Source organism: Triturus cristatus, chromosome 1_1 (assembly GCF_964204655.1).
Source record: "Triturus cristatus chromosome 1_1, aTriCri1.1, whole genome shotgun sequence".
Lineage (NCBI taxonomy): Eukaryota > Metazoa > Chordata > Amphibia > Caudata > Salamandridae > Triturus > Triturus cristatus.
Genome location: NC_140579.1, coordinates 895490163 through 895516085, shown reverse-complemented (window position 1 = coordinate 895516085; position 25923 = coordinate 895490163). Strand labels below are relative to the sequence as shown.

General features: G+C 46.2%; 1 long non-coding RNA gene across 2 annotated transcripts; it reads left to right on the top strand.

Annotated features, from left to right (window-relative positions):
- Positions 1 to 1399: 1399 nt before the first annotated feature.
- On the top strand, positions 1400 to 9661 carry LOC146871253 (uncharacterized). 2 transcript variants are annotated; one of them, XR_014980904.1, is made up of 6 exons: positions 1400 to 1525; positions 3517 to 3576; positions 3729 to 3796; positions 3912 to 4346; positions 8424 to 8614; positions 9002 to 9661. It is a non-coding gene; the product is annotated as an uncharacterized LOC146871253 (long non-coding RNA). The 2 variants fall into 2 exon arrangements; XR_014980907.1 differs by having other exon boundaries at positions 1407 to 1525; positions 8424 to 8540.
- Positions 9662 to 25923: the final 16262 nt, after the last annotated feature.

Below are 25923 nucleotides of genomic sequence, written 5' to 3'. Positions count from 1 at the left end.
AGAATGCACAAGAGGAAAAAACACAGAGAAATACTAGTATTTTTCATCGTTGAGCCTCCTTCCGCCTCCTCTGGGGAGGAGTAGGATTCTGACGCATTACTAGGTTTACGAAACTTTGTAAATCTGGGAATGCGGCAGAATCCATGAGTGTTGTGTGGGAACACCCACAGCAACACCCATGGCCCGCCCCTTCAATGCTAAGTGCTGGGTGAAAAGGGGCCGTATTTACAAGGCCACAAAAAGCCACGTTGGGTGGCTTTGCATGGCTTTGAAAATATGGGCCAGCACACTGCGCCGCCGGTGCGTCAAAAAAAGTGACTCACCAGTGGCGCAAGGGGTTTGTAAATAAGCCCCGTAATGTTTAGCCATTCACAGAGTAGCATGTTGTTTGCAGAGCGCTTTAGGCCCTCATTAGGGGAAGTAAGCTATATATTAAAATCCATATCATACTATAATATCTTTTTATGCAAACCTTCTAACCTCCACACACACCACAGCCCGAACATATCCCTTTGTTTTATCAAAGTATTCAGATCAAATTTTCATTTTCAATTATGTGCCTCTTCCTAGAAAATGTGCACATAACTTGCATATGAGTCTGCTGCAATGTGGAATTATACTAATACATTGTGTATACATCGTTTAGCGCTGTTTAACATTACTGCTTTCTCACAGTGTGCAAACAGGTGCAATGGAAAAATATGTGCTGCACGTTTTAATAAATACCCAGCACGAAAAATCTACCTTTGCACAAAATATGCTTTTAAATCCTCGACAAATGTTCCTTATGCATATCTTAAATACAGATTTGCATTATGCGGCAACATTATTTTTAAATTCGGTTTATGTATCTAATGTCTTTCAATTATTTTCATATGTTAGACACAATAGATTTAACCTTAAATAAAAACTGGGAAACTGAACCCGATGGTTGTTTAAGATATATGTTTTGAAGAGTGTTTAACTCCCTTTTTTCTCTCAGCGCTTCTGGCAAATTTATGCCGTTTGTCCGTGATATAAAAATAAATCACTTTCTAATTAACACATACTGTAGGTTAAGCGAGAATACATTTCCACCACTCTGTGGTATACCAAAATGTGTATAATACCAATTTATAACATTTATTATGTTTCAAAAATATGGCCTAATACCAGCGCCCTCATTGCAGCTCCCGTTCCCTACCAGTTACAAATGCCAGAAAGCCAGACATGTCTATGGCGCTCTCTCTACCCGTGGTATAGAGGCCAAACACCCACTGCTTCTAAAAGTCTGCTAATTCCGGCTACCCGGGGTCCACGCAAGAGACCCCATAAGAGGGTGGCCGCCTTAGTGCCACAAGAAAGCACAGGAAGCAGCCGTCCAGTCGTTGGGACCCTCTAGGGTCCAGTAGGGTATCGTCACTTCCGGGGATAGGAGGCGGGGGGAGCGGGGTATTTATACCTACCCGGCCCACCTGGCGCTCTCTTTCCCGCGACCCTGACGCCCTTTGATGATCGCCGCAGTGGGGCTGCTGCATTACACGAGGTTGGTTTTGGCCTGGGGCAGCGCTGCCCCCCCTTCCCTGCACGGTGTTGTGCGTGTGTTTTGGTTCAGGGGTCTCGGCTGAGGGGTGGTGGGGCGGCGGGGCTGGGTCTCTGGGACGGGATTCCACAGAGGCTCGTGGGGGGGAGGGGGTGCGGGGTTTGTGATACTGGTATATACTAATCTTTTCTAGTCGGGATCGGCCCATGGCCCTCTTGTGTTCCCGGGCACTCTTGGGGTGGGTTTGCGGCGGTGCTGGGGCACGTTAAGCCTTGCTGGGGGGCGGTCTTTGCCGCGCGGGTCGATCAGTCGTGTGCGGGGAATGGGGGGGGGCCTTGTGGGTCCCGGGTGCTGCTCCAGGCGCCCAGCCTTTCTGCGGGCGTTCGGAGCGAGGGTCGCACGACGGTGGATTATCCGATCCCCTCATCCCAGCCCATCCTGCCCCCACGGACTCAACAGGGAGCGCTGCCCTGCTCGGTGGGCATCCGGCGGATGTGACCGCTGCCTCTACGTGCTGCCTTTTACTCTCGCGGCCATGTGTGCAGCGGGGGCGGTGTGGGGCAGGCATGCAGCGGGAGCGCCTGCCCGGTACTATTTGCGGGCGGTGCATCGCTGCGCTGCCGCCTCTGGAGCATGAAATCAGGGTTCGAGCCTCGAGGTCGCGTCCACTTCCTGCTGATTCTGGGCAAATCTCTGAATCTCCCCATGCCTGAATGTTTAATGTATTACGGTGCTATGTAAAGCGCTATACCTTCGCTGCCGCCCTAGAGCTTGTAACCAGGGATCGAGCCTCGTAGTCGCGTCCGCATACTGCTGATTCTGGGCAAATCACTGAATCTCCCCGTGCCTGAATGTTTAATGCATTACGGTGCTATGTAAAGCGCTATACCTTCGCTGCCGCCCTAGAGCTTGTAACCAAGGATCGAGCCTCGTGGTCGCGTCCACATCCTGCTGATTCTGGGCAAATCACTGAATCCCCCAGTGCCTGAATATGTAATGTATTACGGTGCTATGTAAAGCGCTATACCTTCGCTGCCGCCCTGGAGCATGTAACCAGGGATCGAGCCTCGTGGTCGCGTCCAGATCCTGCTGATTCTGGGCAAATCACTGAATCTCCCCATGCCTGAATGTGTAATGTAATTACGGTGCTATGTAAAGCGCTTAATACCTTCGGGTCGAGTTCGCGCTCTATAAATATGCAAAAAAAAAAATGGTGGTGGCTTCTGGCTCTCGGGAACTGGGTTCGTGCGGGAGATCCTGCTGAGTATGCGAGGCTGCTCAGCAGGTCTGCGTGGCACGTGCGCATGCGCACTCATAGATCAAGATATGGGGGAAATGGAGCGTTTTAACTGACAAAGCACTTCCTTTTAGTGCGCGTGGGCCTGACCATAGGTGTTAGAGGGCCCTCTAGAGGAGAAGCACTGGTCAGTGAGGAGCAAACTGATTTGGGCAGGTTTGACATTGGCATACGTACATTAGTTGGGGCAATGTTAGAAAATGTGATGTTTCTAATGTCATGTGTGCATGTTTTAAATGTATAAAGTACAGTAGAGATTATTCCTGCTACATTGGCAGGCACACTAATTATTCCTGACGTCAGGGCTATTGTGCAGGAATGGCCAATGCCATGGATACATAGGACTTCTGGCAAGGGGCAAGTGGGGGCAACTAAAAAAAAAATAATATTAAAAAAAAAAACTTTGTTTGTCGCCCATGCATGAACTGGGGTTAAGGGGTACAGTTGTTTTCTACTATGAAAAGGGAAAGTTACATGGTTCAGTCCAACAGTTAGGTATAGGGGGGTATGTTAATTTCTGCTGGTTTGCATTTCAGCACTCTCAAGAGAGCGACAAGCATGACGCCAAACGTCACGGCCTGGGCAGACCAGGGATAAGGAAGTTTGGGAAGGGGTGCCAGGTGAAAACCGGACTGGATCGCAAGGACCGGGGCACAATAAAGCAGAGAGTGTTTTAATGTTTTTATTATAATTTCAGATCCGGTCAGAACGTGAGAGAGGCACTACGCAGTGAAGCGTTGACAGAAATCAAGGACAGGTATGGACAGGGTGATAATGAAGGGGGAGACAGGCAGGCAAACGTAGCTATTTAGGGTGGGTCGAACACTGCAAGGGGAGAGGTCACTTGCGGGGGAGGACTCCGGTTTTAACCCGGGGCGTATGTTAACCTGCTTCTCTTCATCTCCGCAGGCAGAGCACACACAGAATCTGGATTAAGGGCACATACGAAAAAAGGTCCACTGGATTATTCTAAGCACGTGAGTATAAAGAGGGGAGGGGAGCTGAACTGCGGGTGATCCAGGCCATGCAGGTCCTACGGAGAGAAAGGGGAATGCTAGGGTGGTTTTGCTGATTTCTATTTTGTCTCCTCAGAGGTGGTGTCAGTCGGACCAGAGAGGCGGCATGGAAGGCCAGGGTTCCCCCCCTATTCACGCAGACGTCCCAGGTCGAAGACTCCTTGCCCGAAACGTCCCAGGAGGCACAGTGGGCATCTTTTATCTTGATGGCCAAGACCAAAGGCTTGGCAAGGGCCATGGCTCTCTTGAATGCAAGAAGACTCTGGGATTGGCGTCGACACTCCTATTCCCGAGCAAGAGCACATTTTGGAGTCTGGTTCTTCTAGGTCTAAGCGAGCAAGCAAGCCTATGACTAAAGACTTCCTGGCGGATCCGCCACCACCGAAGACCAGGGCTCCGCCTGCGACTATAGACACTGGTTTGCAGCCAATCGCTTCCCTGCCCGTGGTTCCGTCCATCTCTCCAGACAGCGTGCCGCCCGTAGCGAATTTCGCCACCCAGGAAGACCTGGGTAAGATCTTGGATACGTTGAGGGATTTCATGGCAGAGGTCAGAGCAGATCATCCTGGGTCCAGCTCACCCCAGGTGGTGGGCAAGCCAGGCTTAGATACAGGGGGGGGCGTGAGGGGCTGCGGCGGCCTGGGTAAACCAGGGTTGCGGCAAACAAACACCTCTTGCGGTCCCTGCTATTGCGCCCCTGGTTTCTACAGGGGAGATTAACCAAGTTACGCCTAATCAGGCTGGGGCATTGGGGGGGGGGGGGGGGAAGTATGTACTCCCACTACAGTCAGCCCACCGAGCACGAAGACAGCTAGCACAGGCATGGACCCCCGGCCGCAAAGGGGGGGGGGGCATTACCGCCCACCAGTACTGTTAGTGGTAGTCTCCTTTCGGGAACGAGCGATCTTACTGCAGGGTCCCTTCCTAGTCCTGTGTCAGCATTGGTATCTCCACAGCAAGTGTGCAAGTCTCCCGCCTCCGCACAGTTAGTTTCTGCAGCGCCACTGCTCTCTGGCCTTTGCTCCCTGGCATGGCAGGTGCCTCAGGCGGCCAAGGAAGCTATTTGGAGGCGCGAACTGATAGACATTTTCTCACTGTTATTACTTGGCCAGGATGACATAGACACCAGGAAAGCAGGGGTAAAGGAAGAGGACAAAAAGGTAAAGTTTCAGACCTGGCCTGAGAAGATAGAAAATTGGCTTGAGGCTTTCTCGAATCTGTCGGCAGTCATCATAGAGAAACAACCTGAGGTTGCGCAGGGGCTCTTGCAGTATGGTAGGTTAATACACAAGGAGGCATTGAAGTGGGGTGGAAGTGGATGGTTGAATTACGACAGAGAATTCAGGAAGTAGATGTCCATGTGTCCGGAAATGTCTTGGGACCAGAAGGAGGTCCAGCTTTGGCTAGACCACATGGGTTCCCATGCACACCATTCCACGGAGATGCAAGGTAAGGCAGATACAGACCGGGGGACCGGTAAAGGTTCTTTCCGTTGGGAATCACATGGTTCAAACAGACATTTCGGGGGGGGGGGGGGGGGTTCAGAAGGGGTGGCCAGAGAGGTGGTAGGAAGTTTACTCCAGGGACATGCCGATTTTTCAACAAGGGGTCATGCTCTTGGGGCAAAACGTGCAAATTCAAGCACGCATGCAACTCTTGTGGTGGATCACACCCTGCGGTCAGGTGTCACACTCAACAGGAGAAATTGCCTGCCACAAAGGGCAAGCAAGATAGCTGAGGACCTAAGCATAACCAATCACCATGTCACAAGCCTCCCCTCTCCCAGCAACAGCACACTCCTGACTCCCTTGTCTCCCTCAGCTATACCCTCCCTCCCTTGGGACTCCACCACAGTTACCGGGCAGGTAGTCAAGGGTCCTTCACCAGTCAGCCTGGCCTACATCTCTCCTCTCCTTAGACAGTACCCCAACAAGCAGGACGGCCTGCTACTGCTGCTAGGCTTCAGCGAAGGCTTCCGGATTCCCTATGTGGGCATGCTGGGGAGTCGGGAGGCAGACAATCTTAAGTCAGCAAGGGAACATCCAGCAGTAGTCAGGGCTAAGGTGGAAAAGGAGAGGGCTATGGGCAGGGTGGCGGGACCTTTTCAGGGGCCACCGTTGGAGAATGTTGTCGTTTCTCCGCTGGGAGTGGTGCCCAAGAAGGAGCCAGGGTCATTCAGACTCATCCATCATTTGTCCTACCCTGAGGGAGAATCTGTCAACCATGGGCTTGAGGAGGTTTCTTTCTCTGTCACATATTGTACTCTGGATGTAGCAGTGGACTTAGTCAGGAGGGCGGGCAAGGGGGCGTGGTTGGCAAAAGCGGATATCGAATCGGCGTTTTGCTTGCTGCTAGTCCACCCGAGGAGCCAACACCTGCTAGGTTTCAGGCTAGATGACAGATACTTTTATGACAGATGCATGCCCATGGGTTGTGCAGTATCCTGTGCCTATTTTGAAGCGTTCAGCACTTTCCTTCAGTGGGCACTGCAAGTTAGGTACGGGGTGGTAGGCGTTACGCATAACCTGGATGACTTCCTCTTCATAGGAGGTGAGGGCACTCAGGATTGCAGGGAGGCTCTGGAAAACTTTGAGGAGTTGGCTCGTCACCTGGGGGTTCCACTCGCGCCAGGAATAATAGAGGGTCCGGCCCAGGTATTAACTTTCCTAGGGATTGAACTCGACACCATCAAAGGAGAATCCAGGTTGCCACTTGACAAAGTCCAGGACTTAGCAAACCAGATTCAGTTTTTATCAGGTCAGGACAAGGCATCCCTGGGTTGCATTCAAAGCTTGCTGGGGAAATATAACTTGGCAGCCAGGGTTATACCGGCCGGTAGAGTGTTTGCACGTTGGCTAGCCAGGGCAACGGCAAAGGTAAAGAAGAAACACCACGTTGTAAAGCTAAGTAAAGGTATGAAGTAGGAGCTTTCCATGTGGGCCACTTTTCTGGAAAGTTTCAACAGCTCAGTGATATGGGGGGCGCCCTGAGCTGAGAGCACTGATCTTGCGCTTTATACAGATGCGTCAGGTAGAGAAGGTTTTGGGATGATCCTAGACAGGGAGTGGTGCGCGCAGAAATGGCCCAATGCTTGGCGCAAAAAGAAAATCACAACCCGCATTACAGTCCTTGAACTGTTCCCTACAGTGTTAGCTCTGCATCTTTGGCCGACAGTTCTTTCAGCACGAAAGGTAGTTTTCTGGTCGGACAACATGGCTGTGGTCCAGGCCATTAATTCACAGTCGGCGACTTGTCCCCTAGTTTTGTGTTTGCTGACGGAGCTGGTACGAGTTTGCCCAATCAACAATGTAGAATGCAGGGCACGACACATCCAAGGGGTTCAGAACATTGCAGCTGACGCTCTCTCTCGTTTTCAGTGGCGCCGGTTCCGGGAGGCGTGGCTGAGAGCGAGAGAGAACATGACACCTTTCCCGCCTCACCTCTGGTCCCTGCTGAAGTTGTAAGGCGACTGATGGGACTGGGCGAGCTGTCTCTGGCGCCAAGGACCACCTGGGACGGAGGGAAAGCATCTCTACAGTGCAGGGTGCAGAAGTTTGTTATTTGGGCCAGAGACGAAGGGAAGAGCCACCCTTGGATAGCGAGCCATTTGTCAGCAATAAGCCACCATGCAAGACTACTGGGGCAGGAGGATCCAATAAAATCTTTCTTAATCAGGGCTGTGCTTAAGGGATGGGCCAGGTGCAATCCTTGACCACCAGACACTAGGTCCCTGATTGATTTTGAAACACTACAGGGGATTTTAGACTGTGTGCATAGGGCCACACATTCTCAGTTTGAAGCAGCTTTGTTCTCAGCCACATTCAGCTTGGCATTTTTTGGGGCCTTAAGAGTAGGCGAGTTGGTTGTGAGGTCTAAACTGGACAAATCTGGTATTGCGTTGAGCAGGCAGGATGCCAGCCTGGCCGGAGATGCCCTCACAATCTGGTTAAGGAGGTCAAAGACAGACCAAGCTGGGGAAGGGAGGGCTATTGTGCTGCATCAGCTTGAGATAGACAGATATTGCCCTGTTTGCCTGGTGTCTGCCTACCTAGCGCTCCGCCCAGCATCCGAAGGTTATCTATTGATACATGAAGACAGTACCCTCTCACCAAGTTCCAAGTACAGAGCATCATGCAGGCGTATTTATCATTGTCAGGAAATAATGTACAGGGTAAACGCTCCTGCAGCCATTCATTTCGCATAGGGGCAGCCACAACAGCATTTAGGGCAGGGCTGTCAGCTGAACGCATCAAGCAAGTAGGGCGTAGGGAATCCCAATGTTACAAAAAATACATCCGTGCCTGAAGACCTTTTCACGTGGCTGGGGTCTAAGGAAGGGGTTGACAGTGACGACCGTGGAACAACATGAACAATTTGTGGCTATTGTGGCCGGTGGTGTGATTTGTAAGGACTTTTGTAGACAAGCCTACAAGGCAATATATGTTGGGTGAACAATTGATGGACATACGGAACAAATTTGCGGCCCATGATGCCGGTGGCGTGTGTTGAAGTTCAATATGTAAATTGTAATTTTAAATGTGGTTTAAGTCAATAAAACCTAGTAAACTTTCATTTCTTTAATTGCCAGGGACCTCGGTGTGGGTGATTGGACATTCAGGCGTATTGCGATTGGCATGGTGGGCAGAGAGCAGGAAATGGAGACACGGTCTCACAGACACAGACATTGTCTGGCTAGGATACCCAGGCATGTGCTGGACCTGCCTACTGGAGAAGTTGCAACAGAGACTGGGGGGATGGATTCCCCCTCCTAATGTATTGGTGATACTGATGGAGCAGGGTTTTTACTTTAAAACCAAATACCTGTTTCATTTTCGTATGTCATTATTAAAAGTACTACTGATTAATTAGTAATTACTAAAGATTTGTCGAGTCTTGTCTAACCAACCTTATTAACAGAAGAATTACACGTGGGAATGCTATTGCATGGCTAAAATAATAAGTGAACTAAGATGGTGAGCAAATTGACAGAATAGATGTTGCTTATGTGATATTATTGTGTTTTGCGCTTATAATTAATATGCATTAATGGCTTTTGATGTCGCAAATGGCTAGATAAATGCATACATATAAGGGTATTAGCAGGGGAATAACACTGTATAATCATTTCCATGCAGTAATTATGTTTTGTGTTTCTTTTTACTTAAGTTGACCATTGTGGCCTGCTATAAAATGGCTACTACCCGCAGCCTGCATTTGAGTAGATGAAAATTGAAAGGAGGCTTTGCGCTGACTGTGACCTTGTCCTCCAATTGAACTGAAAAGCCATGAACATGATGACAAATCTGGGAGTGATGCCAGATGCCCCTGAACGTGAAGATTTGTTGTGAATCCATAATCCGACCTGATGAATTTATAATGGTCCCATGGATGAGATACATTTTATCCTAAAGAGACATCCGTAGAAGTAACGAATTAGTTATGGACTCCTAATTTCTATTCATTATTTGAGACTATCAATACGTGAGAAAATCTATCGTTGTATCCCAATGTACCAAGACGACATAATTTCCGCCATTCGACTGTTTTTGTAAGATATGATTGCAACATTTGGAATGCAAATTTGGTATAAATATTAGTAGACTAGAGAGGTCTAGCGCCACTTCTTCCCGAACCAATGATCAGAGGTCCCGATGCTGACGGAGAGGACGGTGACTCTACATGACGGCTAGAAACTTTAACTATTTTGCTGAGGACCAGTTCTGACTTAGAAGACGACTTTTAGCCAGAATAGGTAAATATGAGAGAAATGATCTTGCATTTAATTGGCTTTTCTTACAATTTTAGATAAACAATATTCTGTTTGAATTATTGTGTCGGGTGGTTATTTTATTGTCATGTTTATTGAATATATAGAGTGTTAAGATGTTTTCACCAGATCTATAGCAACTAGTTGATGCCATTGACCCCAGGGTACATGCAGATTGGTTAGGTGGATAAAAGTGTCTCCCCTTATACATTGCACGGACAGAGTGGTAGGATGAATGTTGGTGTTATGGGCCCCACCAGCGTGTGATGTGTGTGTGTGAGACTGTGAAATCACTCCGTCTGTGGAAGTAGAGGGGATTCGGAAGCTCCGATCTGCACCAATACACCTGGGAGGGAACGATCTGGCATCTGTGGGTAGGAGGGCACTACTACAGGAAATGACGGTAACCATGTGCAAGTTGAGCAGCCAGCTGGGGACCTTTGAGATCTGGTGGTCAGAGATAACACGGTTGGTGTGGCAGGGGGCGCGTTCAGGAGAGGCCATGGAGGTCTCTCGCAGGAAGATCAACAGCGCCATGAGGAGATTCAACGGGCTAAGGGGTTTTGGCTTTATACGTCATGGGTTACTGCACACCAAGGCCACTGGGTGTTGGGAGAATGAGGGGGTACACTTGTCCAGGGTGGGCATGGACCTGTTCTTACTTGCCCTGGAGGAGGCTTAAAGGTCCGCAGGGTGTAAGTAAGGGATATGGTGGGGGGCTCTGGGGTGATGGTGGCCACACCCAGATCTGTGGCGGAGTTACAGGGCGATCCAGAGGATGTAAGGGACATATGGGTACCCTATGCAGGAGCACAACACGGGTGGAAAGGCCAAATATCCACAGGGAGGTCTCCTGGTTGGACCCTGGAGGAGCGACGGCGCCCCGTTAGTCCCACGGGCGGTTGTTGACCTGAGCAACCAGGGGTTGCCTGGAAGGCTCCGCCCCTCTAGGGGGCGTGAGCAAAGGGGGTGGGCTGTTGGCCCACGGGGGCGAGTTGTCTTCCCTCCCCCCAATATGGCAAGGCCCCGGTATAATTTGGCTCATCAGGTGGCAGGCGGCGAGGGGCTGCCTGCCTGAGGATCGCCCGTAAGCTAACACACCAATCTTGGCATTGTTGTAATGCTAATAAACCTGCAGCAATATTTCTTTCCACACAAAAGGTGTTGTGTCTGGTTATTTCTCTAACATTGCTGTAGAAGGGGCGGGGTGGTGAGTGTTGCCGATATTGGCACTATGCCCACTGCCCGGGGTCCACGCAGGAGACCCCATAAGAGGGCGGCCGCCTTAGTGCCACAAGAAGGCACAGGAAGCAGCCGCCCAGTCATTGGGACCCTCTAGGGTCCAGTAGGGTATCGTCACTTCCGGGAATAGGAGGCGGGGGGAGCGGGGTATTTATACCTACCCGGCCCACTTGGCGCTCTCTTTCCCGCGACCCTGACGGCGTTTCCCACCCTACCTCATACCTGGCATAACAGCAGGGTGTGGGTGGGGGGTTTTATCTAATGTATTCTTTTGTGTTGCAGGCGGAGTTACAGGGCGATCCAGAGGATGTAAGGGACATATGGGTACCCTATGCAGGAGCACAACAAGGGTGCAAAGGCCAAATATCCACAGGGAGGTCCTCCGGTTGGACCCTGGAGGAGCGACGGTGCCACGTTAGTCCCACGGGCGGTTGTTGACCTGAGCAACCGGGGGTTGCCTAGCAGGGTCCGCCCCTCTAGGGGGCGTGAGCAAAGGGGGTGGGCTGTTGGCCCACGGGGGGAGTTGTCTTCCCTCCCCCTAATTTGGCAAACACCGTTGGGCAAGGCCCCGGTATAATTTGGCTCATCAGGTGGCAGGCGGCGAGGGGCTGCCTGCCTGAGGATCGCCCATAAGCTAACCCACCAATCTTGGCATTGTTGTAATGCTAATAAACCTGCAGCAATATTTCTTTCCACACAAAAGGTGTTGTGTCTGGTTATTTCTCTAACATTGCTGTAGAAGGGGCGGGGTGGTGAGTGTTGCTGATATTGGCACTATGTTTGGAGATTCAAAAGAGGTCCGGGGAATGGGAGCCGTTGCTCAGAAACCATGCAAATGTTAATGTGATCGTTTAACAATGTTTTATGCTATTGATGAAGGTAGGGAGTGCCGTGCACAGCCCAGGCCAGGTAAAGAAATGTGACACTTAGCGCTTTTGTTATCTGTAGTTGCTCATGCTGTGACTGGGGCTCTCGGAGGAAGCCAAAGATCTTTAAATCTGCAAAGGCAAGATTGCCCAGCCTCATGCAGGAACAAACATGGAAACATTTTCGCTCGGGCATTATATTTTCACTTACCTGAGCAGGGTATCTGTGCAATCAGCAAAGAGTGAAAATAAATCCAAGATGCATCTATATTTACAAAATGTACATAAAAGAAAAGTACAGAATGTTTAACAACACCTTATAAATGGGTTCCATTATGCCTTAAAATGATTGCGTCCTGATAAACCCAGCCCTGATAAAGTGTGTTTACACAAAGTGTTTCATATAAAGGACCTCCGAACTTCAGTTTTAGTTTTGATTCCGGCATGAAACTGCAGGTAAAACCCGAAACAGATTTCCATCAAATTCCAACTGTTGTGATAAAAACTCAGGAGTGATTTTTAGCAAAACACGTTTGGCCACGAAAAACCATAGCCTAGAGCCAAATGTGTTCAAATCGGATGAGTTAACACCGATTCTGCTGGCAGTTTCTACACAGGGAAAAGCCTGAAACACTGCAGTAACGCCCTACTTCAAATTACTGTACCCTGTCATATTGGTAATGACCAATGCTGTTTGCCCACACATGATCCGCATAATGAGAACCATAGTGTCATTTATTTCTCATTATACGAATGCTCAAGTCCCCACAGAGATGGTATGTTAATATAGTGATGTTTAAGGCCCTACAGAGATAGTGTGTTATCATAGAGACGTTCAAGTCCCCACAGAGATGGTGTGTTATTACAGTGATGTTCAAGTCCCCACAAAGATAGTGTGTTATTAAAGCGATGTTTAAGTCCCCACAGAGATAGTGCATGAAGGTGATTGTGTTTAAGTCCTCATTAAAATAGGGCCCGATTCAAAAAGTCTAACTTTACTACTTTTCAGTATTCACGAAGGTAAATTTAGACCAAAAGTCTAACGTTATTACTTTTCAATATTCACAAAGCCCCATACAAAGAATGTGCAGCTGATTATATTCAAGTCGAAGCAAACACAAGGAGATGCTGGACGGAGTGCTGAAACTTTTCAGTCACTCACCCCCAGTCACAGATCTGGGATAAATTCATCATTGTTTTTTAGCTCACTTTGCCACCCCAGTTCAGACCCAGCTATATGCAAATCAGTCTTGACCCTGTGCCTCATGGGAACAGTCCAGCCCGAACTGCCAAGCCAGGTCTTCCCTTTGATTGAAAACAAGCATCCTGGGACCGGTTTTGGGGTAACAACCCCTCATCAGCCAGGCTGGCTTGAATCCAGTGGCAAAGTGAGCAAGGGACCCACGTCTCGGCAGACCCTGCCAACTTAGGGTGAACAAAGCGAACACAAGGAGATGATGGATGGAGTGTTGAAACTTTTCAATCACTCACCCCCAGTCACAGATCTGGATTGAATCCATCATCGTTCTTTAGCTCACTTCGCCACCCCAGTTCAGACCCAGCTATATGCAAATCAGTCTTGACCCTGTGCCTCATGGCACCCCCTGATGCTTTAAGTCGAAACAGAGCTTGCGTTTAGTTACAAGAATGCTCGAGTCCCTACAGAGATGGTATGTTTTTATTGTAAGGTTCAAGTCCCCACAAAGATATTGTTTTATTATAGTTTTATTCAAGCCCCCATAAATATTAGTGTGTTATTATAGCGATGTTTAAGTCTCCACAGAGATAATGCATGAAGATGATTGTGTTTAAGTCCTCATTAAAATAGGACCCGGTTCACAAAGGTAAACTTAGAGAAAAAAAATCAAACTTTTCAGTTTCACAAATGTAAGCTTAGACCAAAAGTCTAACTTTACTACTTTTCAGTATTCACAAAGCCCCATACATAGAATGCGAAGCTGATGATGCTCAAGCCAAAACAGAGATGGTGTGTGATTATAGACAAGCCCAGGTCCCCACAGAGATATTGTGTGATTATAGAGATGTCAAGGTCCCCACAGAGATAGTGTGTGATTATAGACATGCCCAGGCCCCCCCAGAGATAGTGTGTGAAGTTAGAGATGTCGAGGTCCCCAGAGAGATAGTGTGCGATTATAGAGATGTTGAGGTCCCTACAGAGATGGTGTGTGACTATAATAATGCCACGGATGCCAAAGAGAATGTGTGAGATCATAGACATCCCTAGGTCCCCTCAAATACCTACACCCACCTAAATCCCAAAAATTCACTTGCCACCCAAAAACCCATACCCACCATAAAAAATCCCTTGTGACCCAAATACCCATACAAACACCAAACCTTAAATGATTCATTACCACCTAAAACTCCATAACAGCCCTAACCCCTAAATGTACCCTTAGCACCAAAAACCCATGCCCACCCTAACTCCTGAAAAATCCCTTTCCACCCAAATACCCACACCCACCCTAAACCTTAAAAACCCTTGCAAACCAAACACCCATACACACTTTAAATTCTACAATAGCCCTTGCCACCAAAAATCTCACACCCACCCTAAACCCTAAAAATTCCCTTGCCACCCTTAAAACCCCTACCCACCCTAAACCCTAAACAATCTTACTGCTCAAAAGCCTGCACCCACCCTAAACCCTAAAAATTCACTCGCCTCCCAAAAACCCATGCACACCCTGAAAAATACCTTGCCACCTAAAAACCCATAGAAACACTACACCTAAACCACCCAAAAACCCATACCCAGCCTAAACCCTAAAATATTCCTTACCACCCAAAAAAACATAACATCCCTAAACCCTAAAAAATCCCTTGCCACCCAAAAAACCATAACCACCCTAACCCCCCAAAATCCCTTACCACCCAAAAACCCATACCTACCCTAACCTTAAAAACTCCCTCGCCTCTCAAAACCCCCTACCAACCCTAATCCCATAAAAATTCTCTGGCCACCCAAAAAACTATACCCAACCTAAACCCAAAAAACTACCTTACCACACAAAAACACACATCCACTCTAATCCCTAAAAATTAACTTATCATCCAAAGACCCATACCCACCCAAAACCATGAATTTCCCTTGCCCCCCAAAAATCCACACCCACTCTGAACCTTAAAAATTCCTTTGCCACTTAAAAACCCACACCCATCCCAAATGCTGAGAAATCTCTTACCACTCAAAAGCCTACACACACCCTAAACCCTAAAAATTCACTTGCCTCCTAAAAACCCATACCCATCCTGAAAAATCCCTTGCCACACAAAAACACATACAAACACTACACCTAAACGATTCATTACCACCCAAAAACCCATATCCAGCCTAAACCCTAAGAAATCCCTTACCACCCAAAAATCCATACCCACCCTAAACCCTAAAAATTGCTTTAGCACCCAAAAACCCATACCCACCCAAAACCCTAACATATCCCTTACCACCCAAAAACCCATACAAACACTACACCTGAACGATTCATTACCACCCAAAAACCCATACCCAGCCTAAACCCTAAAAAATCCCTTACCATCCATAAATCCATAACCTCCCTTAAGCCTAAAAATTGCCTTATCACCCAAAAAACCATACCCACCCAAAACCCTAACATATCCCTTGCCCCCAAAATTCCACACTAACCCTAAACCTTAAAATGTACCTTGCTACCCTAAAAACATACCCACCATAAACCCTAAGAAATCTCCTGCCAATCAAAAACCCATACCCACCCTAAAAAAACAGTTTCCCTTGGCACCCTAAACCCTAACAAATTCCTTGCCACCCAAAGACCCATACCCACCCTAAGCCCTAAACATTCCTTTACCACCCAAAAAAAGATACCCACGCTAAACCCTAAACATTTCTTGTGACCCTAACCCCAAAAATTCTCTTACCACCCAAAAACCCATGCCTACACTACCCTTAAAAAATCCCTCGCCTCCCAAAAACCCATACCCACCCGAGCCCCATAAAAATTCACTGGCCACCCAAAAAACCATACCCAACCTAAACCCGAAAAGTACCCTACCACCCAAAAACACACATCCACTCTAACCCCTATAAATTCCCTTATCATTCAAAAACCCATGCAAAACAATAAATGTACCTTGCCCCCCAAAATCCACACCCACTCTAAACATAAAAAATTCCTTTGCCACTTAAAAACCCAGACCCATCCTAAATGCTGAAAACTCCGTTGCCACACAAAAACCTATACCGACACTAAACCCAAAAAATTCCCTTGCACCTAAAAACCCATACCAACCTAAATCCTAAAATTTCCCTTGCTACCCAAAAATCCATACTTACACTAAGGCCTAAAAAATCCCTTACCACCCAAATACCCACACCCACCATAGAAACTAAGGCACCCATTACGATGGCGGGCGGGACAAAGTCCGCCCACCACCGTAACGGTGAAGGGGACCCTTAGGATGCGGTTGCATTCTGCACATTTAACAATGTGGCGGGCGGTACTGTAAGCAGCACCTGCCACAATGTTAAATATGCATGTTGTGCATTGGCATGCATAGGTACCCCCCAAGTGCAGCCCCCCACACCGGGCCCCCAAAGCAATTCTGTAGTATCCTCAGGTCATGTTAATATGTTCCCTTTCATTCAGTACCAAGCTGCTCAGCCAGTGTGAGTGTTCCACGTAGAATGTTAGTGTGAGTGGAATGCTTGGGTGCCTGTGTGTGTGTGAGACAGTTGGGAAGATGGGCTGAGCAGCTAGGAGGCTGCTCCTGGTGGGGCCTGTTCTGGGCTTGTTCTAGCTTGCTGTAACTTCTACTTATGGACTTAATAAATTACATAAAATCATCTTGGCTACGTCTACTTCATCACCTGAACATGTGGGGCCAGCCCACTACATTTATGGCGACGATCTGGAGCTCATCTCATGCACTAAAGGTAGTCTGATGTCAACTTAAGTTGTGGAGTACAGCAAGACGACATGTAGTAAAGAACCTACTACAACCTAATAAAAAAGAAACAAGCATCAAGCAATTCAATGAAAGGAAAAGAAACCCGTCAAGCGACGCAACTGAAGTATAAGAGAAACCTGTCAAGCATGCCTGACTGCCCCACCAGTGTCCACTACACCGGACAGCCCTGCCCAGGTGTGCTGTGTTGTCATCTCTGCGTCTACAACATCTGGTAATTCTTCATCAATGCTGCTTACGTGACGCAAAAGGACTTACATTTCAAATAATGTCTAATAAGCAACAACCAACATATACTGCCTTGGGAAGTAAGGTACTCTGTATCTACGTGCATGCTGTTCAATGACTGTCATCTAACCTTTTGCTCATCTTTGTATGGGCTTTTGAAAGCAGTGTCAGCACAGGACTTGTTTTGCTGAACTAGTGACAGTTTACTTTATTAGTCATGTTACTTTGGTGTATGGCTTTTCCACGTGTGCCAGCTGAAGCGATTTGGATTTGGTTTCATCTCCTTCCCTTCCGCATGAGGAGGCCATCGGAGTGAGTAATATTCAGTTTTTACTTTGTTTGTCGTGTCAGTGGTCTTCCCTACAGGGAAGCTGGTAAAAACTGCCACTCTGCGTTTCAAAACTTGAAAGTAAGCGTGCGCTTCTCACCTCTTCGCATCCAGCACCTGTGGAACCATTTATGACGTTTTCCCTGCTTGGCAGTCAGACGCCTCGCAGCAGGAGCGTGCCTGCAGCCACCCGGCACACTGTAAAGTACGTGCCTCCATCCTATGTTTGGCGCCGCCGGAGCACATTGAACTCGAGGTGCTCTGAAGTATCCTGCCTTGCTCTGTGCCTCTGCCAACCACGTTTTTCAACGAAGTGCGTTAACTGCTTCCTTTCCCTCAGGGCTTCGACAGCAACATACTGGCTTCTATTGCTACACACAGTATGTCTAACGGACTACCGCCACAACATTTGATGCATTGGTTGTTCACTATTATTGTACGGATCAGAAAAAGTAGTCTATGCATTTACAATATCATGCTATTGCTGCATGCCATCTTTGTTAACTTGCTTTTCACACGTACATGTTTTGTTGGCATGGGAGTGGGTACTAGTCCCATGTCTCTTATTTACGCATTTTCTTGTTTCAGCTATTGTATCCCTGTCTTGGGATGGTAGTGGGTTCTCAGTCCCATGTCCCCTTGTTTCAGATATATTATCCCTTCCTAGGGATGGGAGTGGGTTTTTAGTCCCATGTCTCCATGTTCAAAATTTTGTATCCCTGCCTAAGGGATGGGAGTGGGTTTTTAGTCCCATGACCCCTATTTCACATATGTCATCCCTGCCTAAGGGATAGGAATGGGTTTTAGTCCCATTTCCTTTAATGGTATTTTTATCCCTGCTTAGGGATGGGAGTGGGTTTTTAGTCCCATCACCCCACGTTCACATTAATTTTTTTAGTTAAAGGGGGTGTGAGTCCCACCTTTGTTACGTTTGTGTTGGGTATTAGTCCCTTCATTTAAATATTCGCTGTCGTGTGTGTGGGTAGCCATCTTTTGATGCCACACTGTGCTGCATTTCTGTTTTACATGCTGCACAAGTCCGTGGGTTTTAGTCCCATGTGACGTATTCTGTACATTTGGGTGTCAGTCCCAAACAATGTTTATTTCACTTGGGTTTAAGTCCCATAGTGTCCCTCACATGAGGGGTGGCGTATTGGGTTTTCGCCACAGTCTTCTCACGTGAGAAGTACTTCCTTGGGTGTCGTTCTACCCATAGGATTCTAGTCTGGGTATCATAGTCACTTGTTTTATGGGAGCTCTTAGTTCACTTCTTAAATTTTCTTTGTTCAGTATTAAAGGAGGAGGATGGTGTTTGTATGTTGATCTATGCTTTCATCTTTCCTTCCTCCTTAGTGTGTCTGTTTTCCCTCTCGTGATGTATTTCTTCATGCATCCCTGAGTTTATGTACTCTTTACATCTTTTGTACATTTCTGTATTTATTTGTTTTCATTTTAGTTTGGGTTTAGTTTAGGTCTTATTAATTTTCAGTGTAAAGGGAGAGGATGTGTAGTATCCTCAGGTCATGTTAATATGTTACCTTTCATTCTGTACCTAGCTGCTCAGCCAGTGTGAGTGTTCCGGGTAGAATGTTAGTGTGAGTGGAATGCTTGGGTGCCTGTGTGTGTGTGAGACAGTTGGGAAGATGGGCTGAGCAGCTAGGAGGCTGCTCCTGGTGGGGCCTGTTCTGGGCTTGTTCTAGCTTGCTGTAACTTCTACTTATGGACTTAATAAATTACATAAAATCATCTTGGCTACGTCTACTTCATCACCTGAACATGTGGGGCCAGCCCACTAAAAATTCCCGCATGCCTTTCCATGGCGGCATCACCGCCATGGAAAGGCCTTCTCCGCCAGGCATCCTGATATGGATGGCAGTGTCTTCCAGACACTGCCACCATATAAGGCCCGAGTTCCGCCCGGCAGGCAATCGATTGCCTGCCAGCGGAAATGCGGCAGACGATCTTTCTGTCTGCCGCTGTAACCCCCGCCATTGTAACAAGGCAGGGGGTAAATGGGGGGCGGGCGGGGAAAGATGTCGGGTGAATCGCCACCGCCGGTCGGGTGGTGGCGATCCGCCCGACATCATAATGGACCCCTAAATATTCACTTGCCAACCAAAACAACCATACCCACCCTAAACCCTAAAAAGCCCTTATCGCCTAAAAACCTATACTCACCCTACACCCTAAAAATTCTTATGCCGCACAAAAACCCACACCAACCCTAGACCCTACAAAATCCCTTGCCACCAAAAATACAGCACATTTGCTAAACGCTAAAGATTCCATTGAAACCCATAAAACCCATTCCCCCCAAACCCGAAAAATCCCTTACTACTTAAAAACCTGCACCTACCAAACCCCCAAAAATTCACTTGCCACCCAAAAACCCACACCCACCATAAAAATCACTTGTGACCCAAATACCCTTACAAACACTGAACCTTAAATGATTCATTACCATCGAAAAAACACATGCCAGACCTAATCCCTAAATGCCTGGCGGACCGAAAAGCATTCCCAGAATGGTGGCGGTGCCTAGCAGACACTGTCCGCCATATTAGAATGCCTCATCTCCGCCAGCCTTGAATTGCGGTTCACCCGCTATTCAAAGGCTGGCGGAGATTGACTTGGGGGCCCGTTGCGGGCTCCCTCTGTGTTTGGGGGTGGTGCACTTGCCCAACATTTCCCAGCACTAAGTGGCAGGCACCGCGTGGTGCCTGCCACTTAGTGCAGGGAAATGCCGTGGATGCCATATTGATATTGCGAACGGTGCTGCAGCCAACAGCACCGTCCGCAATGTTTAAGGCCCGGGATGCGCCCGAAATGCTGGTGGGCACATAGTAATTTGTGTAGTGGGACCGCCGCATGACTGGCGGCTGGTCCCACACACCGCAACGAGTCAGCCCGCCATCGTAATGAGCCCCTTTGTCCCTTTCTGAGAGCAATGCCATCGCAGCATACCAGAGTAGAATAGTAGAATCACATTCAAAGCGAGAAAGACGCTTCCCTAAATGACATAATTGCAAGTGGCCTGATCTTAAATTGTGTGACCATGGGATAATGAAATTAATATTAACACAGCAATAAAAAAGAAGAAGGATAGCACATCTATCTGAGATGCAGGTAAATTTAATATTTTGGTGTTACCGTCTCAGAATAGGGTAAAAACGCAATGTGGATTTATTGATGAAGAAGAGGTAAGAAAGAAACAAGTACAATTTTCAAAAAGTACAGTTTGACATTTCATTGCACCAGCTTTAGAAACTAAAGTGCAGTATCAGTACAATCAAAATACATTTTGCCATTACAGAAGTGAGAGGTTGCTTGCCGCTGTATCTTCAGAGCTTGGGCCAAAAGGTTGTACTAATTTTAGTTCGTCATTTGATTATATTAAAAGAAAAGATGATTGATGATCAAATAATTTAAGATTAATTCAATACAGCAACCAGAGCCCTCATTCTAATTATCCTCATCTGGCCAAGGAACTTTGCTATAGCAGATGCATAAAATAGGTGTGGTCTGCGCTAAGAATTTCCGAGGTCAGTAAAACTGCTTGGGCTCCGTATTTGGCTATAGAAGTATTTGATCTATTTCTGACATGAACCACCATATCCCAAACCGACAAATAGGATGTGGCAGATGGATTCTCGAGAGTGTTTGTATGTAGGACATAACACATCTTCATTTGGAGCCCAGATATGTGTAAATGTTTTAAGGGGCAATGTGCCAACCCTGAATTGAAAATACAGCTTCCTGTCTAGAGGGACAGTGATGAGATCCCAATAAGGTTCCAAAGAGGCTGCTGCACTTGAAGTTTGAGAATCTCCCCATCAATGATGAACGGACGCTTGCTTTAACCATATTTTTGTCACCCCAGTGTCAATATTGTTTTTTTAACGCCTTTTCCGCCAATGATGGTTTGGAAAGTGGATTGTCCCAAAGAATTCTCAGACCTATAGCTGTTAATAACTTTTTTATTTGCCTATGCCATTCTATTTTATGAAATCTGTCAACCTCCATCACATCCTTTAGGGCCATGGTGAACTGGGCAAGTTCAGATTTTTGCCACATCAGTCTCCAAAATAGAAATGAGCGGAGTCTAGCTCTAGGTGCTAGAGTGTTCCTACTCACGTCAATCATCAGGGGTTTCAATGAGGTACTCGGTGGCAGCCAGGCTAAGTTTCTCACATACCTATTTTCGGATCTAGTTAGGGAAGATACGTTTGAAAATCCCCAAAGTTCTGATCCATATAGAACTGAACTAACTGCTTTGGCATCATAAATCTGAAGCGCTGGTGCAATGGGTTTGCCTATGTTTAAGTGTCAGTAGTTCCGCCTGGTGTTTCCATGAGAGGTTGGAAGATAGAGTAACACTAAAATAATTGATAACATCTACCCTCTCGAGTGGTGTACCCCACAGCTGTAATCTGCCTCTGAATGACATGTTTTTTAAAGGACATAAAAGTAGTCCTAACAGAATTGATCTCTAGATATGAGCAGAACAAAACTCCTTGAAACTGGATAATGTGTGCTGGAGTGTCTTACAGATCAATAAGGTGTTGTCCGCAAATGGCAGTATAGGTGTCTTTGTACCAGCCAGAAAAGGGACATCATTTTGTGAACTAGAAAGAAAAATGAACTACCATTAAGAAATAGGGAAAACAAGGTGGCGCCAGAACGCAGCCTTGGCATACTCCTTTATTAATGAGGAACCAGTCAGATACTTGGCCCTGGCTACCCCAGGGAACCTACGCATATTTTTCCACATGTATACGAATCAGTAAAATCAGGAGGTTCTTTGGAATACCCATGTCGCACAGCACTTGCCATAGCTTTTTTGCATGCAACCAAGTCAAAAAATGATTTAAGATCGACAAAAGGAACATAAATACTGCCCCACCGATCTCCACAGTTCTCCAATACAGAAGGAGAAAGCGAAAAACCTGGTCCCTCATGGATATTTTTTTCGAAAACCTGCCTGGAATTATGATGTCATTATCTATAGTCCACTCCTGTATTTTGCCCAAAATTAGACGAGCAAAAATGTTTGTATGCAGTCGATCAGAATGATTGGCCTGTAGTAACACTTGAGCAATCTATCACTTTTTTTATATTTTGGGATGACCTCAGCTTCCTTTCAGGAGTCAGGTATTGGGGCTCTGCCTGCAATAGCGTTTGACAGAGAGAGGCTATGCCAGCACCAGTTTGCTCTATCCTGCAGAAATGTGTCTGCCGGAATGCCATCTGGTCCTGGTGCCCTGTTTCTGGCAACTGCATCCAAAGCAAGGGAAACATCATCTAGATTCTAGATCAAAGCAAAGGTCAGATATGAGTGTATACTCACAGTAAAAAACAAAGGTTAAAGTGATGTTATAAACTCTAAATACACTGAAATTCAAACTGAAATAGTTAACGAAAGAAACTATAACTCACACTTCGTCATGCAGAATTTTGGCACCAATTATGTCTTTTCACATGTCATCCATCATTGATGTTATCAATGATGTCACAGAACATTTCATAAGTGATGTAATATGTGAGGTAAGTAACGCATGACGAGGGAGCTATCAATTCAAAATTAAGTTGATAGAGATATGAATTTTTTATATTGCTCTAAATTTAATATATATATATATATAATTAATGTATATTAATTTCTAACATAAAAATACTTTATTCATTTTTTAAACCTTGATAAACTTTCTACATTTTCATTATACTTTACCACAGGGAGATGACCGCCCCATTTCATCCTCATACAAAAGTGATGCATATGGGGTGCAAAGTGTTGTGTTGGAATTTACTTTCCAGTTGAAGTCCTGATTTCTGTTGAAAAGTCGCTAAGAGAAATGCAAAGTAGTGCTCCATGTCTATTGCGCTACCTGCTAGTAAGGGAGTGTAGGAGAGTAGGATCTGCTTCACATGAGTAACCCCACTTTTTGCTGGTGTTTCACTGTTTTTCGACCTTAGTCTGGCTGTGGCCCTGCTAATCAGGACCCCTGCCTAGCTGCTTCCTCTCTTAAATGGTTTCCATGTACATTAGGTACATCTCTAATTGGATTCTGGAGTGCCTTATAAGCCCTTAGTATATGGTATACTATGTACCTAGGGCATAGGTACCTCAGAGGCCTATCAGTGGCCGAAGCATGTATTCTGCCACCCCTGGGAAGCACTCCAAAATGACACCACAGGTCTGCTACTGCAACCTGGGTAAGGGTGTGCTTGCACCCCTTACAGTGGTATAAGCTAACTATATCACTACCATTGCACACACATATAAAACCTATAAGTCACTCCTATGGCAGGCCTTAACAATCCTGAAGGCAGAGTGCTTGGTATTTATGTGAGAGGGTGCCCCTGCATGAGCAGAGCCCCTCTGCAGCATTCGGAGTACCTCCTCTGATGCTGTTTGTGGTGCAGCCTGACCATATTCTCTTAAGTGCATTCTAACCTCGCGGTAAATGCTAACTTTGGACTGGCTGCACGGAAACATGTCGTGTTTGGTGTCAAACACTTTGGAATACTACCCCCCCCACCAGTTCTGGCGGCTGGGTAAGTTGTGGCTTCCTTTAACCACCCTTGTTACCAAGTGATCTCTGACTGGTTCACTTTCTTATATCTCTATTTGATGTATTCTTGTAGGGAAGCTGCCTCCTGGGAGTATCTCTTTAACTGGCTCCGTTACTTTTTTGTCCTATCTTATTGGTCCGTTGGAACATTGATAGCTGTGCTCCTACCCAGCTGGTAAATATGTGATGAGCCTTTTATTGCTTATTCCACCTGGTCACTCTTTACCTTCAGGATCTCCTTCTTAGTGACTTTATACTTCTTGCATCTTTTTTCTCCTTTTCTTATCACTCGGGTGTACTCCTTGGTTTGGTGGAAATCTTTATGTGGTAAATACAATTTTGTCTCTTAACTGACAATCAGGGTGCTCTCTCCATCTGTCTATTCTGGCTCCTACACCGAGTTCCCTCTTTTGGTGATGGTTTGCTCCAACAGAAATAGATTACTGTGTTTTTAATTATTGTATATCGGCTTATTTTTTGCCTCATTTCTTTCTTTCACAGAAGCCGTCTGAGCATGCTTTGGGTTGCCAAGAAGCCCTGGTTCTAAGCCCTGTCCTTCACGTGATCTTAATATACTAAAAAGACTTCATTGATGAAAACATAGATCACTGTTCTGTGTATCTTCTTTTGCGCCCTGACGAAGGATTTAGTGGACTTTGTGGTCCACCCCGAAACGCGCGTCGGCGCCTGGGTTGTTCTTATTAATGATATGAATAACTTGTACTACTGTTGAGATTTGTTTTTCTTTTCTTTTCAGGTTGCTTGTCTGGTTGTTGCATTTATGTTATTTTCTGTATATGTCTTATATGTAATATCGTGATATATGACGTTCGCTTCATGCTATTTTAAAAAAAATAATCTTCTTTGGTTACATTATTGTTCTCTGTGGGCTAAACTTGGCATTTTGTCAGTGCAAAATATTGAAACTATGTTCATTGTACTAGTCTCTTTTTTATATTTTTGCTTATATAAAAACAAAATTGTTTAAAAAGTAATTTTACACTGGTTCTGTGAGTGAATGAGGCATCAATTATTTGTGGGAGTTATTACCGACTAGAAATATATGGGGGAGGTTCTGTTATTTCTAATGTTGATTTTCCCCTGCCCTCCTTCCCTATCATCCAGCTTTTCAGGGGCCCTCTAACGTATAATCTTTGTTTTTCCCGGCACTTTGCTGTGAGGGGTGCGTTTGCACTTTTGTCTATATCTGTGGAGCACTTTCATATGTTGTATATTTCTCTCTACCACTTACTCTTTCATTATTTATACCTTGTTTGGTTTATCTTATTAAAAATAAAAATCTTTCTTTTCTTCATACGGTTTGTCATCTTGCACTGTCCTTTATTTCTATGGACAGCATCAAAACCTTTGGTTTTAGCGATGAAGATTTCTCGAGATTAATGGGACAAAGTTCTTCAACAGAACGCCCGTTCTCGCTTAACAAAACTGAAAATGATGAATGGCTAAAACTCCTTAATCTTAAAAAGAAAACAAGGTGAACACAGTCTCATGCAGATTTTATGTTAGAATATCTGAAGGCAGGGGTTATACCCAATGGATTGAGAATTAAAAACATCCCTGGTCTATTTGTTGAGGTCAGGAAGTTCCTGGAAAAGTGGTCATTAATTGCCAACCGGTGTTCCAGGGACTTAATGATTCTTATTATAGAAACAGCCAGGGAAGCTGTAGAACTACTTCTCAAGGAAATATCCGAGATTGAAGAAAACCTCAAGATAAATAACTCAGTTGAGGAGGCTAAGAAAAAATTTGATGAAGTTAACGCTGAGCTCAATTCTTTCAGCGATTATCTGATTAAAAAGAAAACAGATAAACTTAAGAAAGATATTCGATATTTCTCTGAGGAAAAGATCTATCCCTATTTGGGTAGTCAATACTATAGCCTTACTAGGGAACAGACCTATCAGAGTGACCAACAACATTGGTCCAATAGGAAGATTCTTACCTTCTCTGAGTCTTCGGACTCTGATGGCGAATTCGGGGATGGTCCCTCTAGAAATACCAACTTCAGAAAGCCAGCCTATGAAAATCATAAGAGGGAATCGTTTTTTAGGGAACAGACAGAATACTCCACGCACAAGATTCAGAAACCAGACGAG